General features: G+C 42.5%; 1 protein-coding gene and 1 non-coding gene across 3 annotated transcripts in view; both read left to right on the forward strand.

Annotated features, from left to right (window-relative positions):
- The window catches only part of JAZF1 (JAZF zinc finger 1), a 349506-nt gene that overhangs the window by 53199 nt on the left and 281692 nt on the right, over window positions 1-14615 (forward strand). The gene's annotated exons all lie outside the window — the stretch shown is intronic.
- Window positions 8734-8840, forward strand: LOC123572558 (U6 spliceosomal RNA). Its single transcript, XR_006697130.1, has one exon. It is a non-coding gene; the product is annotated as a U6 spliceosomal RNA (small nuclear RNA).

Here is a 14615-nt window from a genome sequence, read left to right on the forward strand (position 1 = left end):
GGAACAAACTGTTCATTGAGAGGCAGGGGGCTTTGGCCAGAAAAGCCATTCCCCGTTTTCTAGAGATCAGTTTAAGAATGTACTTTCCACTGGTATGGAATCTTTTTGGGGGTGGGGTGGGGTTGGAAAGGGACCGGGCCTTGACTTGGAAAGGAGATGACCTTTAGGGTTCTGTGGACTCACCCTCTCTTCTCTTCCTCTCTCCTCCCTTCTTTTCACTCCTCCCCTCCTCTTCCTTTCCCTCTCCTCTCCCTCACATGGCAGACTTTTTCTCCTGCACTGTACCCTGAGGTGGCTCTAGAGACGACTGTGTCCCTGAAACACCGTAAGGTGGAGAATGGGGAGTGCAGTCTTGTTGGAAGATGGTTTAGGAACTTATCTCAAAGTTGCTCTTCTTTCATCATCACCGCTCCCCGTCCTGTTTTGTCATTCTCAGAGCCTCTGGCCTCTGTGCTCTTCCAAAGTCAATCCTGCCTCTGGGTGAGACTCGCTTCCCCCCACCTTGCTTGGCTTGCTCCTTTTCCTTTAGGTCTGTGCATAAGGTATCCTCCCTCCAACAGACCTTATCCAAAGTGGTCCCCCAGCCATGCCCATCCCCCTCTCCTCATTAAGCTACTTTTTTCTTCCTAGCTCTTATCACTACCCGAAATTATTGTTTCTAAGTTTATTTATGTATTTGTCTCTCCCCTGCACTAGGAGGGATGAGAGTAGGAACTTTTTCTAATTCACTTCTGTGTCTCCAGCTCCCTAAGATCATTGCCTGGCAAATAGTAACTGTGCAATAAATATTTGTTGCATGAGACTGAAAGTGAGGCAAGCACATTGCTTTTGTCTGGAGTAGTGTGTTACTAGGGTAGCTTTGGGGAATGATGGAGATTATGAAGGGGCTACATCCTTCCCACCCCTAACACCCTCCTGGTGCCTCCATTTACTAGAATATGCTACATTTGAACCATAGGATACGGCCAGGGTATAGCTGAGGAAGGCTGCCTTATTTGGCAGTCTTGCAGGGAATTTGTTTGCTTGGCTCCCATTCCGGTGGAGTCACCCAAAGGTCTTGTTCCATCTGAAAAACTACACTTGAGACCAACCTTGGTCTTGAGTTGGCAAGGCCTTTGCATCAGCTGATGGAATTCTAAGCTGAAAGCATCATCTGTCTCTATCATTTAGCACTGATGAGAAACCAGTGCTTGAGAAATCACAAGGCCCAGCAATCTCATTTTTTAGTCATCTCTCATGCTGGCACTGAGTGAGGGTGGTGGTGAGGTGGGACAGGGAGGACAGGTACAGAAAAATGCCAGACAAGATGGGCAACCCTGGCAGCTTGCAGTCCTTCCAAGGGAATATCCTCAACTCTAGTGCTTTGAACACCAGAATGATGTTAATCAGGGGATTTTTTGTATCAGCATTGTCAACATTTACATTCACTTTACACATTGGATTTGCATCTGAAAAGACCAACTATAATCAACATTTAAGGGATAGCACTCAAATTTGCATCTGATTGAACAGACGTGTTAAGTAATTTTAGCCCCGTTGTTGCTAGGAAACCAATTAATAATGCTCCACATTTCATTAAAAACCGGGTTCTATCTTTGCTTTCATTTAACTTCACAATTCAGCTGCTTGTGCTGCACTTTTTCCCCCTCGGTAAATTGTGACAGATAAATTATCGTTTTACTACATTTATTTCTGTGATTACAATTGTTAGTCATATCTGTCAATACAACTTCAAACTTTTTAAAAATGCTTTGGGGGGAAAACTGAATTTTAACTGTTAATCATTTTTTTCCCTTTATAGCTTATTGGGTCTTAAATGATATTTTTGTGAAGGCCTTCCAAATTGTGGGTTAACAAAAAAAAAAAAAAAAAAAAAAAAAGCAATCTTCCCTGTTCCATAATTGCACCTTCTCAGTGTGGTGACTAATAATTAGAATATTAGGCACTATTCAGAAAGTGACAGACAGCTGATTAAGCATTCAGCTGCATTTTATTTTTCTCTGCTTTCCATGGTTTGTAGGCTAGATCAGGTTCTGTCCTTTATACAGTGCAATTAAGATTTTTATGACTTTATTTTACATAATAGACCCTGCTCTTATAAAGTACATTTTTTAGCTACCGTAATGCCTCTTTGAGCCAATCAACTGGGTAGTTGCATTTACACAGTAATGGCATTGTACAGTTCAGCATTTTCTAGTATTGATCTGGTCAAAATGCTCATTAAAAAGCAAAATTAGTTCCTATTCACATCTGTTCCACAGCATTTCAGTCACTTTATTTAAATGTGTCTGGTTTTTCAACTTAGTTAAAATGGTGATCTCCCCCCTTCTCTAAGGGCTAAGAAAAGCAAAATAGAATCTGCTTTCATATTTCATACTCTACTTTGGTCTTTTGCATCTGAAGGTAAAGTGCGAAGGACATGGCCTTGGAAGCACATAGCCCTGCAGTCAAGTTCTGGCTCAGCCCCCTCTGTGGCTTTGAGCCTCAGTGTCCTTATTTGTCAAATGAAGATGAAAGGACGGCACTGGAGAGAAGATGACACCCAGGATGGTGAAGAGTGGGGCAGGCAGCAGATACTTGGAACCTCTTCCTTCCCTTTCTCTCGAGAACTGCTTGGGCTGCCACAGCACACAGTATCACAGGCCAGTTGGCGCCAAGGATAGAAATGTATTTTTCTCACAGCTTTGGACACTATAAGTCCAGCAACAAGGTGCTGACAGGGTTGGTCTCCTCTGAGGCCTCTTTGCGTGGCTTGCAGATGGCCGCCGCCTGGCTGTGTCCTCACGGGGTCTTTTCTCTGTACGTGCGCACTCCTGGGGTCTGTGTGTCCTGCTCTCCTCTTACTAATCAGATTGGATTAGGACCCACCTTAATGGCCTCATTTTAACTTAATTTCCTTTTTAAAGGCCCTATCTCCAAATAGTTACTTTCCGAGGTACTGGGGGTTAAGACTTTAATATATGAATTTTGGAAGGACACAGGTCAACCCCAAACAGGGACTGACCGAGATGCTGCACGTGGCATGTTGTGTCTCCTGTTCATTCAGTTTTGTTCTTTCTCAGCAGTCAAAACAGCTGAAACATCAACAGAAGAGCCAAGAAATGGGTTTTTTGTTTGTGACTTTTCTGGTTAGGTTAGAATTGATCAGAAACAGTAATATTACCCGCCCCCTTGGTTTTTGGTTAGTATTTCTACCTGTTTGGATCTGTTCTACGGCCACTTTTTCCTGTCCTTAGTAAGAGTCATCAATCCCAGGATTTTAAGACCCTTATTTCCACCTTCCAACATTGCTATAGATGTATGTACAAGGCGCAGGTGATAGGGATACATGTCCATTTCCATTTTTAAATGAATTCTGGGAAAGTATTTGCCTCTTGACGTGTCTGGCAGAGGCCAGGCTTTGTGGCCAGCACACAGTGGGCAATTAGAATATAATGACACAGACACTATAGAGAAGGTCATTCGTTCATTCAGCTAATCTTTCCTGAGTGCCTAGTGTGCTGGTCACTGGGGTTGCAATGATAGATAAAAATAGTCATGGTCCCTACTCTTACAGAGCTTGCAGTCTAGTGGGGAAATAGACTTTAATCAGGTCATATCGCGGTTCTACAGTACAGCTCTGATAAGTGCAGGAAAGGAAGGGCATGGGTTGCTGTGAGGGTGAGTAATGTTGGGGGGTTAGGGAAGACTTTGCTGGTTGAACTGAGATCTGAAGAAGGTGAGTCTTACTTCGATGAAGGGATGAGTGGTGGGGGTCGCGGTGCTGGGGGTGGTCGTGATTTGCAGTACAGGCAGGAACATTTCTCAAGAGCAAACTGCATGTGCACAGGCTCTGAGACAGGAAGCAACTTAACATGGAAGCAATGAAGAAAAGGGCAGTGTGGCTAGAGGAGTGAAGGTGGGGCATGCAGGGTGGCGTAGCTGGAAAGTCTCCTGGAAAGGCTGGGGGAGTTGGAAAAAACTTCTCAGGGGGGTGACATGTTTGTCTTTAACGATAAATAGAACTGATCGCTGCTGGTAGAGAAGAGGGAGAGGCATCTTTAAATAGGATATCAGCATCTTGGTGTGTTCAGGAAATACTGAGAAGTTCATTGTGGCTGAAATGTCGCTTATGTGAAGGAACCCATCATGTAGTTAATGGAAGTTTATACTTCTTTGCGTTCTAGCTAACTAGAGGCTCACTAGATTTTCCAAATTGGGATGTATCTCCTTGTAACTATGGAGTGGCTCATTTCCTAGAGAATGAATGCATGACACATGAGTGCTGCGTCCCTGCTTGAGTGGTGTTGGTTAGTGTTCCGGGATTGCCCCGTAGGTTAATATTTCGTCTGTTCAGGTCTTGTGGATTGATGGAAGGCAGGCCGCATTGACATCTCAGGCCCAGATGGTTCCTCAGTCACTGTTTTCTCCTCCTCCACAGATCTGGGCCCGGAGAACCCCTTAAATCCTGCTTGGTGCCCCAGCCTCGCCCTAGTTGCTTGAACCAATTTCAGCTCAAGGCAGGAGGGGCCTGAAAGAGCTCCAGCCCTGTGGTCTGGGTCAGCAGTTACTGTTAGGCTGACCTGGGTCATGGTGGCTGGGTTCTGGAAAACAAGGTTCAGATGTTCACATAAGCTGAGCTACAGAGCATGTTCCAGACATGGTAGGAGCCTGGATTGGGTGGAAGGTGCCCGTCCTGTTTGCAGGGGAGGAAGGGGAGGAAAAACTGAAACATGAGTTTGGGAGCACATTAGAGAAGACTCTCTGGCAGCTGCATCACTGATGGCAGGACTTGTATGGATTTGGTTTTGGCTCAGACATGAATTCTTATTTCTTTCCCCCGAGAAGCTAAAATCAGATAGAATATTTAAAATTGGAGCTTAGAATGGTATGTTTCTCTTGCTTTTAACAGTTCATTTAATTAAACAGAAATAAACAAGGCCACTTGTTGGCTGCTGCTAGGTAGAAAGTCTCTATACCTCAAAGATTTTCACAAATGCAAGGAATATTTTTTGATCTTGAAAACTTTTCTTTCTGTGTGAACATTGGCACCAAACTATCCTCCAGGTGTGATGGCAGCTTGGGAGAGAACTTTTGTCAGCTTCCAAGATTATGGGATTCAGCTAAACCAAAAGACTGGGACATTGAAGGGTGATTATAAAATGCGGGTACAGATTTACTTGTGAATAATGGGAAAGCTGCGTTAAACAACACCTGAAGGGTGTCTAACTTGGTCAACATGGACATCGTAATCTATGTCCAATTAAGTGCTGTCACTTTTTCTAGGCCCCACAGAGAAATGTACAAACATATGAGACATTCTTATCTACATTGTCGACATGTCTGCAACTACACCTCTGTTAAATTTGACTTTCACTTTTAGGGGATTCGGGAAACATTATTGAGCACCAATTGTCATTTCAGTGAGCACAGGGGTGGGATGAAAATAGGAACACACATTTCCCCCTTGAGTGTCATACGAATAGTGGAGAGGAAATCACATGGATACAGAAACGGAGCTCATGTTAAAAATCTTATAGCAGGATACACCATGCTGCATCTCACAGCTTTGTAGATGATTCCTGGACTCTACCAGCCTGTTTCAAATTGCATGTCTCATATGATGATTCTTACTTTGTGCTTGTAGATCCTTTTAATTGTAGTCCCATTCTAACTCTAGCTGAGGGTAACAGCTACCTCCCTTAGAGAGCTCTCTGGCTTCCAGCAGGGGCAGCTCACTGGCTAGAGGGGAGGGTAAAGCATTGATATGGCAGAATAAGGGAACCTCTGGATTTTTTTTTTTCTTTTTTTTGACAGAATCTCCTTCTGTTGTGCAGTGGTACGATCTCAGCTCACTGCAATCTCTGCTTCCCGGATTCAAACGGTTCTTCAGCCTCAGCTTACCGAGTAGCTGAGATTATAGGCACATGCCACCATGCTCGGCTAATATTTGTATTTTTAGTGGAGACGAGGTTTAGCCATGTTGGCCAGACTAGTCTTGAACTCCTGACCTCAAGTGATCCTCCCGCCTTGGCCTCCCAAAGTGCTTGGATTACAGGTGTGAGCCAACATGCCAAGTGGAACCCCTGGATTTCAAGGTGGGGGTAATATCTGGGCCTAGGGTTTAGTTCTGGTAAGTATCTGGGCTTAGGGTTTAGTTTATTAGCATTGTCTAGGTCCCAAGCAAATGCAAGGAGTAGGGGATTGAAAAGAGAGCAGCAGGGCAGAGCTGAGCAAATCTCCCACTTGGGGTGGCTTCCCAGCTTAGTTAGGCCTCATCTGGGGAGAAGCTCGAAATAATTCATCAGACAGCGTGAGAGCCCCTGCATGAATTCCAGAGTTAAATGAAAATCCCAGCTACTTGGGAGGCTGAGGCAGGAGAATCACTTGAACCCGGGAGGTGGAGGTTTCTGTGAACCGAGATCACGCCATTGCACTCCAACCTGGCAACAGAGCGAGACACTGTCTCGAAAACAAAGAACTGTGTACGACTACTGGTTCAGACATCTTCCTTCCTCTACCCCTAGGGACAAAGGGAAGGATGCCTGGTAGACTTCCTTCATATTTTTATTCACTTCTTTTTAGCATTTGATATTACAGTTTAGCTTCTCTGTGTCTCAAGTTCCTCAAGCAATAATATTGGTTTGATGAACGGGGGTCAGAAGTTTCCTTTGGCTCTAGTGTTCAGTGATTATGACATTCTAGGGAGTGCAAAGAAGAGAATAAGCATCCAATCCTCTAAGACCTTTACTCTAATTAGGGAGTTTAAACCCTTGAAAAGCTTAAAAACAAAACAACCCCACCAAACAAATGAAAACCGTAAGTGCTTTTACAAGATAAGATCACTGTTGCAAGACAGAGAGGAATTGATGGCCCCTGATGTGGGCTTGGATGCCTACAGCAGTCTTTGCGGAGGTTGGAGGGGTTGGATTGCATATTTTAGGATGGAGGGTTAGAGGGAACAGAAAAGACTACATCTGTCTTGCTGACTGCTGGATCTAACACATGGTAGGGGCTTGTTAGGCATCATTGAATGTGTCAGTACAGTAGAATATAACTGCTGATACAGGTACATGTATAGGTAATGTTTACAGTTATGTAGGGGACTAGTGCGGTAAGGCGCAGGAGAAAACGGGTTAAGACAAGATTAAGCAAGAGTTTTTATCAGTTCATTGATATGTCCCAAATGCCCAGAATAGCATGTGGCACATAGTGGGTATTCAGTAAATATCTGTTGAGTGAATGAAATGATTAATGGCATAATTTGGGGCTGTCATGTAAGTAGTAGGGGGAAGCACAGAAGGTTTCTGAGAAAGTACCGTTTAGGAAAGGTCCATGGCAGCCATGTGGAGAGCCGATTGTAAATGGAGGAATGAAGAAGCAAATTAAGAGACTGTGAAGTGGGCACAGGGTCGTAAGGAGGGTCTGAAATAGATGAGTGGCACTGGAAACAAAAAGGACGGGCAGGATGGAGACATCACAAAAACAGACTTGCTGAGTGGTTATTGTAGGTGTCAAAGGAAAGTTGAGTCAGAAGATGCCTGCCGTCGGAGGTGCTCTAGAGTCCGGGTAAGTTGGAAAATGATCATATGATTGCCATAGATAGAGGAAACAAAGTAGGGTTTTGTTGGAGGGGAGGGGCAGTGGGTATTAATGGTTAGTTTTAGATACTTAGGTATGATAGAAGGGCAAATCATCTCACTTGCAAGCCGAAAAAAGATTGAAATTCAGGAGCATCCTCTCAGGGCTGGAGATCAGGTTTGTGAGTGATGGTCTGCAGGTTGCCATGGGAAGCAGGAACTTCTTGAGGGTGGGAGTGGAGAGGGAGACTGGGGGCTGCCTGGGGAGCAGCATGGCCACTGCCTCTTGGTTCACAGAGCCGTTGGCTTCCAATTCAACTGTTTCTTTTAATAGCACAGAGGTCTTAGGAGCCATACTTTGTTCATGTCTAGGGAGCTTTCATTCCCAGGGATTCTCCCTGCCCTTTTCCCCAGCATTGCCTTTATTTCCTATGTAGGGGCATTTTGTCGTCATAGCTATTTATCTGGTAAGATCATCTGCCGTGTGGAAGTTTTATAATTTGTGTCTAATAAATGAACATCCCCTGCAGGAACAGATCCCCCTGCTGTTTTTGAAGGATATGCTGCTCATGACTGTGTGTGTGTGTGTATTTTTGTGTGTTTGTGTGTGTGTGTGTGTGTGTAAAACTCTCTTAGGAATGGATCTCTAATAACTAATCTTACAACCTCAAATGACAGGGTAATGTGTACATTATGGATTGAATAAAAACTTGAAGAATGTTAATATGGAAAATTAGAGTTAGTAATGAAATACAAGGTCTTTTGCCATAGAATACTGTAGCTTTCACATTTTTACTTTAAAAATTACAGTTTACAAGAAACTTTCAAATAGAAATAATTGGGAATGTTAGATCCTTGTTAAAAAAAAAATTCCCTTTTTTGTTTTTTTTTTTGAGACAGAGTCTCACTTTGTTGCCCTGGCGCAATGTTGGCCCACTGCAACCTCTGCCTCCCAGATTCAAGCGATTCTTCTGCCTCAGCCTCCTGAGTAGCTGGGACTACAGGCGCCCACCACCATGCCAGGCTAATTTTTGTATTTTTAGTAGAGGCGGGGTTTCACCATATTGGCCAGGCTGGTCTCGAACTCTTGACCTTGTTATCCACCTGCCTCGGCCTCCCAAAGTGCTGGCATTACAGGTGTGAGCCACTGTGCCCGGCCAAAAATATTCTTTTTGTACTCTGCTTGGCAGCACATATGCAAAAATAGGAAAGATACAGAGAAGATTAGCATGGCCCTTATGCAAGGATGACACACACATTTATGAAGCATTTTATATTTTTATCCTTATGAAACACTCAAAGAAATGTCATTTACTACTTTTCCAGCTGAGGTAGACCAGACATTTTCAGATTTGCCTGTTTTCCCTGTCCTATTTTTGTTATAATTTTTTTTTTAATACTGCACTGGTGTTCATATAAAATAAACTTGAGTAAACCAGAATTCTGTGAGTTTTGCCAGACTTTAATTGTGTTGTATTGCTTGCTTTTTAAACAAATTAATTGTGAAAAATAATTTAGCGACCTCCCAGTTGTAAACTTCTAAATGGCAGTTTGTGTCTGTATATCTCTTCAAGTCAAGCATCTGCTCAAAAGATACTGTTGATGATGTGATGAATGCAGTTTCATGAAACTTGGCAGTTCCCATAAATAACTGAATAACATAGGTTGTATTTACCTCTGTAGTGTCTAGACTAGAGAATTAGAACCATGAGTTTATAAAAATCTAGGTTGCTGTCTACACACAAATAGAATAGTATTTAAAATTGTGTTTCCCATGGAATGATGAGATTTTTACTGGGCCAAGTGGGTAGATCTCTGGAGAAAGGTGAAGTTGGTTCTATTATCTCATACCATTCAGATAAACTCCAACTTGATCAATTAATTTTATATGATGACCAGCATCATATTCAACAGAGTTATGACAAAGAAAGAAAGGAAGGAGAAATCAGAAAGGCAATTCAGCAAATGTCTAGTCTACCGCAGTTGGAAAAAAGTGAAAAATGATATTTTAAGAAGGATTTCAATATACAAATATATATTTGTATCTGCATGAAATGCTGAGAAACTAGAAGCCATTCCTTTATAACCTTTAAGTAAGAAGGACTTTTTAACCATGACTCAAAATCCAGCAGCCATTAAAAAAAAATTGATAAATTTGACTAAATTCAAATAAAGCATTTTTACCTGATTAAAAAAATGCCATAAGCAAATTCAAATGACAATCAGAGAAGAAATTATTTGCAGTGGAGAGTTAACCTTCATATAAAGAGTTTCTACAAATGAATAAGAAAATGACTTTCTTATTCATTGAAGGCCAAGGTGGGTGGGTCATCTAAGGTCAGGAGTTCGAGACCAGTCTGGACAACATGGTGAAATCCTGTCTCTACTAAAAATACAAAAATTAGCTGGGCGTGGTGGTGCATGCCTGTAATCCCAGCTACTTGGGAGGCTGAGGCAGGAGAATCACTTGAACCTGGGAGGCGGAGGTTGCAGTGAGCTGAAATCATGCCACTGCATTCCAGCTTGGGCAACAGAGCAAGACTCTGTCTCAAAAGAAAAAAGAAAATGAATTGGAATACCAATAGCCTAGGCAAAGGCTATGAACAGATTATCCTCAGAATAAGAAATACATTGTCTTGGCCGGGTGCGGTGGCTCACGCCTGTAATCCCAGCACTTTGGAAGGCTGAGGCGGGTGGATCACGAGGTCAGGAGTTCAAGTTCGAGACCAGCCTGGCCAACGTGGTGAAACCCTGTGTCTACTAAAGGTACAAAAAGTTAGCCGGGCGCTGTGGCACGTGCCTGTAATCCCAGCTACTCCGGAGGCTGAGGCAGGAGAATTGCTTGAAATGGGGAGGTGGAAGTTGCGGTGAGCCAAGATCGCACCATTGCACTCCAGCCTGGGCGACAGGGCGAGACTCTGTCTCAAAAAAAAAAAAAAAAAAAAAAAAAAAAAAGAAATACATTGTTTTCAGATCTACCAAAAGATCTTCAGCCTTACACATAATAAGAGAATCACAAACTTAAACTGTGCTGAAGTAGCACTTTTAACTTTTTCCGATTGGCAAAAGTTTTACAGTGTGGCACTTAGACATTGTTGACCAATTGTGGAAGCATCAGCACTGTACTTCTGAGAGTACGGAATGGCATAACCCTCATGAAGGCCAGTTCGGCCGGTTTTCATCTATCAAGATTACAAATACAGTTACCCTTTGACCCAGCAGTCTAGCTTTGGCAATTTCTCCTGCAGATATGTCTGAATACGTATGCAGTGACCTATAGAGTAGGTGTCTCATTAGACCATTGTTTATAATAGAAAAGACTGGAAGCAATTCAAGTATCCACTGGTGAAAGACTGGTTAAATAAACTATGATCCACCTTTACAATGGAATATTGTGCAGCATTTTAAAGAGAGCATGGAAACTCTTCATACGTTGATATGGAAAGACCTCCAAGATATGTTATTAAATGGAAAAAAAAAAGTATAGAACCATATATAGTATGCTCCCTTTGATGTAGAAAGGAGACAAAATATGAGTCTATAGTCATATCTGGTTGAATCCACATGAAGAAACATTGAAAGGATAAACAAACAAAAGGAGCTCAATAAAAGTGGTTACTTTGAGTGGGTGGGTGCGGGATAGTGTGGATAAGGATGTGGTGAGCAGGAAGAGGCAGGGGGCAATATTCTTCTTTGTGTACTCTGTTGTATTATTTTTATATTTGAAGCCTATAAAGTATTGCCTATTCAAAACAAAAAATAAGTTACATGTCTTTACAGTTGTATTTCAGTGCCAGTTCGACATATGTCCAAGGGCCAGAAATACCTTCCCAGAGCTTTATCATTTCTTGTTGGTACTGTTGACTACAGCCTCTTAAGTGGGTCTTATATTAGCTGTAGTGGTTTATCTACAGCTGTGCTGTCTGTCATGGTAGTCACTGGCCACATCTGGCTTTTGAGCACTTGAAATGTGGCAAGTCTAAATTGAGATGTGCTGTACTGTGCCTGATTTAGAAGACTTAGTATGAAAAAAAGAATGTAAGCTATCTCATTTATAATTTTAAAACTCTTGATTACATGTTGAAAGATAGTAGTTTGGGTTTGAGGGGTTAAAGCGTATTATTAAATTAATTTCACTTGTCTTTTCTTACCTTAAATGTGGCTACTAGGAAATTTAAAATTACATATGTGGCTTGGCCCTGTGGTTGGCATTTTACTTCTCTTGTGCAGCCCTGATGTAGCCTCCTATCCACAGTCAGCTTGTCTGCCAGAATTACTTAAAAGCAACAACAAAACCTACATGTGTCATTTCACTGCTTTAAAACCTCTTGCCTCCTACATGCCTACAGAGACCCTTTGTAAATAGTCTCTGAGATCCTTCCTTTACCCATTCCCCACTTCGCTGCACATACAAATGCTGCTTCTCTTTACTCCCTGGACTGCAGGCCTCTTGATAAATTTGAGTCTCTGAACACAGTGTTCTTTCTGTTTGGAATGTTCTTTCGCCTCCATTTTGTTGCCCAGAAAATTCCTACTCATCTATATGCCCTGTTCATGTGGCCCCTTCTTTGATGAGGCATCCCTAGTTCCCCTGTCCCATTTTCTTATAGCATCTAGTAGACCTCTATGTTCTCACACTCATCCTCAGTACCACAGTTGTCCCTTGAAAGGTATTGTCTCCCTCACCAGACTGAGAGCACCTCAAGGGCAGAACCCATGTCATGTTCCTTTTTGTATTTCCAGACCTGAAACTGCCAGTAAATAAACCCTAAAAGTAAAACAAAAACAAAAACAAACCCTAAAAAGAAGTTGGTTGTATTTGGTTGAGAGTACACCATGCCCAGTTTGCCTTGATGATGCTTCTATTTGTCTAATCTATATATTGAGGAAAGCAGGCTCCAACCTGTCAGCCTTCCTTGGTTAAGAATAGGCCTCTTTGGAGTGTTCTAGCTTTGAACAGGCCAGCCTCCCTGCAAGCAGAAGATTACAAACTGCAGAGTTGTCAGTAGCACCAAACCTGCAGTGAGTTCTAGTTTTCAGGGCTGTGTTCAGACTGGAAGATGGGAATTATCTGTGTTCTGTTCAGAGAGCAGAATTCTCCAGGCTGGCCAGGTGCCTGCGTTTGCAGAAGGTAAAGGTAGCAGGTGGTTGCCAGAAGGTGAAAGCATCAGTGGAACATGGCCAGCTCCAAGGAGGCGGCGAGCTGGAATAATGAAGTTCTCCACAGTCTGGTCTGTGGGATCTTACTTCGGTTACCACCTCTGTGGAAAGTTATTCTTGCCTGTTAATATTCCCATTGTTCTTCTCTTCTGTTGCGTTAAGCTTTTGTTCTAAAGAGAAATGAAGAATAATAAACAATACCCAAGATATGTGGAGCGAAGATTTTTGGAAGGAAAAATTCGAATTTTGCAAGAAACTTCTCTCCTTAGCAAAGTAAACTGAAAGGGCCTGTGTTTACCCCCCAAGATTTTAGAAGCATTATTACCATTGTTTAGAATCTATTTATTTCTTATATGGAGATCCAATTATTTTCATCAGGTAAAGCTTCCTGTGCAGCTCTCATAATCAGCTGAATGAGGAGCTCTTTCTTTAGCAAAATTTTGAGAGCTAGTAGCGTAGTAGAAAGTAGAGTGTCTTCAGTGGCTAGAAAAACCAGTCTGAATCTAGGACTGTCACTACCTAGTGGTGTGGACTTAGCAAGTTACTTCATGTCTCTAAGCCTCATTATTGAGTAAAATGAGGCTTAAATGCATCGTAAGTTATAGGCATTACAAGAGGTGAATGAATGCAGGAGCCTAGCACTGTGCCTGGTCCATATAAGTTTTGGTAAATAGGACTTATAGCTCCAATATGAATACAGATTTTATTTGCAGCTATCTGGTGTTGAATAACCAGGTGAGAACGCCCAAGGCCAGAGAGGAGCATGTCCTTTCATAGTGGGCAGACTGTGGTGAGCGAGCGAGTGCTCCTCAGCACCAGTGTTAGTAACTGATCAGAGCCTCACCGCCAGCCCAGAGAGAGAGGACAGGAGCAGCTGGGTAAAGGAGTCAGGACACATGGGTTAGAGAACTGGCTTTGCCATTAGTTAGTCCCATGAGGATTCATTCTGCCTCCTTGGTCCTGTTTGTAAAATGAGGCTGGTGATCATTTCCATCTCTAAATGCTATAGTCTGCCTCCATAAAGCAACAGAAGTGGGCCCCCAGAGGTTACGCTGCCTTATTTGTAGGATACCTATTCACCAGGCCGGACTCTGAGAACGAACCTGGACGTTGGGCAACAAGGCTGTGTCACCCCCGAATGCCCTGAACTGGAGGCGGGTTCCCATTTCCCCTTTGAGGTTGTGTCCAGAGGCCCAGGTCTTCTTTCCAGGCTCCATTCCCTGTGTTCTGCTTTCATATTCTCCTGAGCTCGACCTGGTTCAGTTTCTCCCTGGAGAGGCTATTTTTTCTGGGGTTGAGATCTGATCCTTGTCATTCTTTTGACAAGAGATATAGAATAATCATTTTTAAGAGGAAGTTTATCAGCAGGCTGTTTTTAAAAGTGAGTTTTGTGCTTGATACAAATTTTTATGAATGTTTGCTTTCTCTTAAGCACGTGAGGTCTGTACGGTCAGCCTTCTCTGCCTCATTTGCTCCCCTTCCTCCCCTGCCTCCCATCTTATTTGACTGCTAACCTGGGGCAGGCCCACCATTCGTTCATGTTTGAGACAGTTGAACACAGTACTTTGTGTGCCTTATGACCAGATAATTCGAGCTGGCAGTAATCAAGATTTGGGGCTAATTATCATTAAAAGGTAATTTCATTGCTGCCCATAATTGATCTTATCTTAAACCAATTATAGCATTTCTTTTGTCACATGATTTAAAATTTTTTTAAAAAATGCTTTTGGCAATAAACTTTTGAAAACAGATTTTCTACACTCAGTTCTTTTTAAAACCAACTTTACAAACTTTAAGTGTGCCCTTATTAATGTGGTGATTTGTCTGCTTTGTAATATTGCATATTCAAAATAAAAAGAAAATGGAGACAGTTCATCACTGAAATGGATGTTACAA

Source organism: Macaca fascicularis, chromosome 3, assembly GCF_037993035.2.
Source record: "Macaca fascicularis isolate 582-1 chromosome 3, T2T-MFA8v1.1".
In the NCBI taxonomy this organism is placed as follows: domain Eukaryota; kingdom Metazoa; phylum Chordata; class Mammalia; order Primates; family Cercopithecidae; genus Macaca; species Macaca fascicularis.